Genomic DNA, 5,572 nt, shown 5'->3' on the forward strand with positions numbered 1-5,572 from the left:
AACCTCGACACACACACAGACACTTGATGACAGTGTTTTCCCCAATTAAGAAAACACCTCTATATCATTTTCACTTACAGGGTTTGATGCATAAATCCTTCTCTGAAGAACTTTGCAAGTTTGCAGAGGACATCAAGGGAAGTGGGGGCAGGACCATGCAATCAGAGCATCACCTCTTGCTGCAAGTAGATCTTTGATTCTTCTAGGCTCCAATGAGATTGGTGAACCACAGGAACTAGCATTTACCGGGTCACAAAGAGAGGCAAGCATTTGCTCCAGAGTTGTGCTTCTTATAAGACTAAAGATGACTGCAGTGTAGTCACTAGGAGGGCGGGGGCAGGAGGGATCATTTGCAATTCTGCATCCATCCCTGCTCTAAGAAGTATTACAGTCAGGGTTGACCTCTTTGTCACATTTATTCACAGCCAGAAATGGCCCTGGCTGATAGCCCCAATCAGTTATTTAAGTGATTAGAGAGAACCCCCCCCACACACATGAACAGACTCAGTAGGTTGTGTTTATATATTTGTTCATACACATGCATGTATATGCAAACATGTGTGTAACAATAATAATCAAAAGAGGTTATCAGTTTGTTAGTGAGGGAGACATGGGAGGGACTTGAGGGAAGGTTCCTGAGAGGAGTTAAAGGAAAAGGAAGGGGAAAGTAACATAATTATATTGCAATTAAGATATAAAAAAAAAAAACCTCAACACAATATAATAGGGCTTCTTGCCTTTTTATTTAATTCCATTTTTTAAAATTAAACTATCTGATTAGGAACACTTTACTCACAGTCAGAAATAGCAATTGTTGATAGTACCAACTATTTAACTGACTAGACATCCATTAGGAAGTAGAGAAAAATTATATATTAAAATAACATACAATACAGAAATGGAATACAATTCACTGGCAGTAATTTTTCAAAGCTTCTTAATTCGAGTTATAAAATAGCTTCTGCCTTTGATTTGGGACAAGCAGTCTTTTGAGAGACACTTGCATTGTGTGAAAAATTGTTAATAATATTTAAAGGATTCAATTTGATGAAGTGGTATGTAATAGCTGATACTCAGGATAATGTGTATTCATACTTTCTAACTCTGAACAAAAGCCCAAACCATTTGTAGAGTAAAAACACAAGCGTGTAAGAGTGAGCAAAGTTTAAGTTCTCTACCCATGCTGATATCATAATTTTCATTTTTTCTAATACTATAATTTTCAATATTTCCCTGCAATTCTTCGTGTACATGGCAAGTTGTCTCCATCTTGAGGGACCTCACTATCCACTTGGCCAGCTATTAGGAAACTCTCTTTGTTACCTGTGTAGAATATAGGTTAGAATTATCTAATTAATAGCCTTTATTTACTGGAAAAAGAAATTCTGTCCATGAAGTCATTATCCTCCACTGCAAAATTTCAATTCTCCTTTCTCTTCTCTTCTCTCTCTCTTCCCCTATCCTCCCCTCCTCTCCTTTTCTTTTTCTGTGTGAGAGACAGTATATGCATTCTTGAATGCATGAACGTGTTTTTGTGAGTACCAGTTCACATGTGCATGTGAAGGTTGAATGTTGAAGTTGAGTATTTGTCTTTATCCATGACTCTCCCTTGTATTTATTGAAACAGGGTGTGCTGATTTAACTCATAGCTCACCAACTGGCTGGGTAGCTAGTCAGCTTGTACAGTGGATCCCTTATGCCAGAATGGCAGTCAGTAATCATGCCACTTGGGCAATTACATGGGTTTTGAGTATACAAATTTCAGTCCTTAAACTTGCACAGCAAGTATCTTATCTACTAAGCCATATCTTCAGTCCCTGGGAAAGACTTAATGTTAAATAATTATAAAAAATCATTTATTAGTTAAATCTTATAAAACAAAACAATTCAATTATTTTAGACATTAAGAATAAGAGCCAGGAAATAAAGACTTCTGTTACTTCATGGGTGCTCTTTGTAAACTCCCAGAACAGTTATGGGCAGAAGCATCACTGGCAAGTCAGTTCCTGTTTGTCTTTAGAAGAGCAGGATCTACTGTTTGCAGCAGAAGAAATGAGAGAGGATGAGCTTGTCAAGGGAGCCAGAAGTCAGGCACATGCTGCCCAGTAGGTAGAATCATTTTAAAATTCAACTCTAAAAGGCCATATCCAAGATTCTGGTCTTTCAACATTTATGGCCGCTGAGATTACAGCAGCAACAATCCTGGTCTTGATAGTAGCAGTTAGTCATACGTGTAGCAGAGTTCTAAATGACAGAGTCTATCTGATTAAGTTTTACATTCATCAACATTTTAAAATGCAGAGGAGACACAAATGGCATTGTTTCTACAACAAATCAATCTCCAGGTTGCAGGGGTATGGGGGTGAGGGTATATGTTGTAGGTGACTGAGACCAAGAGGGTCCTTTTAAATAAATTCAATGGATACATTAACAACTTGCAATGTGTGAATCTTAATTTGTTCTTAATTCAAACAAGCTCCAAAAACCATGGAATGCTTTAGAGAAGTCAGGATGCTGACTGGCTATTTCACAGCAATTGTAACCTGGCTAATGCTTTGCCAGGCTGTTAATTCTGTGTTTTGGCTATTTATTTATTTATTTATTTATTTATTTATTTATTTATTTATTTATTTTTACTTTATGTCCGTTTGTATTTTGCCTGTGTGTGAGTGAGTCAGATCCCTTGGAACAGGAGTCACAAACACTTGTGAGTCACCAAGTGAGTGCTGGGAATTGAGCCCTGTTCTCTGCAAGAGGAGCCAGTGCTCTTTGTAAAGGGTGGAGCTTAAGCTAGGGTCCTGGTTCCCAATTGGTTCTTGATCAGTTGAGAAAGATACAAGTGACCAAAGACTGAGGACAGGGCGGGACACTTAAGAGTTGTAGAAAAGGATGCAGGGAGAATCAGGAGAACTGGGGAAGAAGAAGGAGGCAGTGGTGGCAGAAAATAAAAGCCAACCAGCCATGTGAGTTTTCGGTTGGAGTAGCCAATGACCACTCTATCTGATTACACAAGGGGTGGCAAAGGAGGTTTGGGAGTGCCCAAATCATTGAGTTAGCAAAGGCATGTTAAGATTGACTGGCTTGTGTGTTTGTGTGTGTGTGTTGTTGTTATTTTTATCTGTGGGTCCAAGGCTCATGTTTTTGCTTTTAAACACAGAATCTATCTTTTATAGATATGCACTGACAGTTAGGGATGGGGCAGTGTGCTTGCTTCCAAATAGTCTTGGGAGAGCCTGGGAGGGAGCAGTACAGGAGACACCAGCCTGGTACTGCATATGGGACGATGTATGTGATGAGCATGTGGAGTTTTATTATACTGTTTTCTTGTACAATTTTATATACTAAAAATATCCTATAATAAAACCTCAAATTAAGCAAGCAATTTCATTTCCACTTCCCCTTTCTCCTATATCTTTTGAATGTGTTCTATGAAATGGAAGCTGCTAAAAATTAAACAATTTACCCAAGGCATTGCTATTTCCGACTTGGGGTTAGTTTCTGTGAAGAAGATCATTAGTCTAACTGCATGAACTACCTGTGTGTGCCCTTGTGTGTGAAGACTCTCCCTTCTCAGTAACTCTCAAGTGCAGAGATTGGTGAGGAAAGAGAACCTCAGGTCAAACACATGTTACCTTAAAATTTCTCATTGAATATTTCATCTCATATATTGGAATGGTTTTTATTGATTAACTATAAGTAATGGTACATATTCTACCATCTACCTCCATCACTAGGAGCTATAAATAAATAATTGAAAACATCTCTGTGTATTTTTATCACGCAGACAGGAGGTTTTATTCTGATTGCTGGCTGTAGTAAGAAATTAACAAAAGCACCTCAAATAAGAATAAAATACTCTGGTTACCAGAGTATTTCCCTCAGAAAAATGTACTATTTATAGTTTAATGAATCCTCCCTTAGAATGGTTTACCATCTTAAATTTTGCATAATTGCATATGTATGCTTTCTAAAATCACAGAAGTGATGCACTGTGTATTATGTTTTCCCTGTGGGGACCCTTCATCCTTAACAACATACAGCAGCATATTATTTTCTTTAAGCTTGTAGTGATTGCCCAAATATGGGCGGAGTTACAGGAGAATGTTCCAGTACAGACAAGTACTCCAGTTGCTTCCTGTGTCTGTACCCATAATAGTGTACATCCTGGTTCATGTGGCTTTGTGGCTTGTGAAAGGGGTTCTACCAGATGATGTCATCAGGGGGTCCTCGAAGTGAAATGCACAGGCACTGATTTTACAGTTCTGCTCAGTTCTATTTAGCTGTTCTTCCTAAGCTTGTACAGAGTGGAAATCACATTTTTTTGGGAGGGGGATGGTGGTAAAAACATACTGTTTAAAAGACTGGTTATGATGGGCTAGGGTTGGGGTAACAGCGAGCTAGGTCTGGTTCTTTCTCCCAGCCCCGTGCTCCCAGAAATAAGACTTAGACTCAAAATATATTTACAAATACCTTGGCCATATAGCTAGGTTCTTCTCTGACTAGAATCATAATGTAGAATAACCCATTTATTTTAATCAGCATTTGGCCACATGGCTAGTTACCTGTGTTCAGGTACTATTTGTCCATTTTCTCACATCTTCCCAGGCGGATCCTCTCCCGCCTGGCTCTATCTCAGAATACTTTCTGCCTTCCAGATGTCCCATCTTCTGTGTCCTCCCGAAACCACAGGCCCCAGGCTTTTTTGTTGAAAAAGTGATGCACCTATCAATACACTAAACACATGATATTCTTTCCCCAATGTACCATATATGGGTGAGAATTTTGTAGTGTATTTGTGGTTTATGATCTCTCTTTGAGTAAGTGCATTTCAAGGAAATACTAAATAGCCATTTAACAAATGACGAAATCAAAGGAAATTGGGGTTTTACTTGATGTGGGGTTCCCCACTGTTTCTGTCTGCTTCTCTATTGTTATCATAAACACCACAACTGAAAGCAACTAGGGGAAGGGGAGAGATTTTTGGCATCTTAGCTCATTATTGAAGGACATGGGGGCAGAAACAGAGCCAGGAACCATGAGAGAATCTGCTTACTGGCTTACCCAGCTAGTTTTCTTTTTTCCTTTTTTTTTTTTTTTTTTTAAAAAAATAGATACTCTCTGTATTTACATTTCATATGTTATTCCCTTCCCCCAACCCGCTCCCATGCCCCACCCCACTTGTTTCCATGGAGTGGTCCTAATCACCCTCTCCACCTCAGTGCCTTGTCATTCCCCTACATTGAGAAAACGTGCCCTCCCTGAACCAAAGGCCTCTTCTCACATGGATGCCAGACACTGCTATCCTCTGCTACATATGCAACTGGAGCCATAGGTCTCTCAGTGTGTGCTCAACGGTTGCTGTTTTAGTCCATGGTAGTTGTGGAGGGTTTGGTTGGTTGATAATGTTCTTCCCATGAGGCTGCAAACCCTTTCAGCTCCTTCAGTCCTTTCTTTAGGACCTTCATTGGGGGTCCCTATGTTCAGTCTGATGGTTATCCAGCTAGTTTTCTTACATGGCCCAGGCTCTCCTGCCTGGGGAAAGCACTGCCCACAGTGGTAAGGGTCTTCCTAC

The sequence above is a fragment of the Micromys minutus genome (assembly GCF_963924665.1).
Source record: "Micromys minutus genome assembly, chromosome: 27".
Classification (NCBI taxonomy): Eukaryota; Metazoa; Chordata; class Mammalia; order Rodentia; family Muridae; genus Micromys; species Micromys minutus.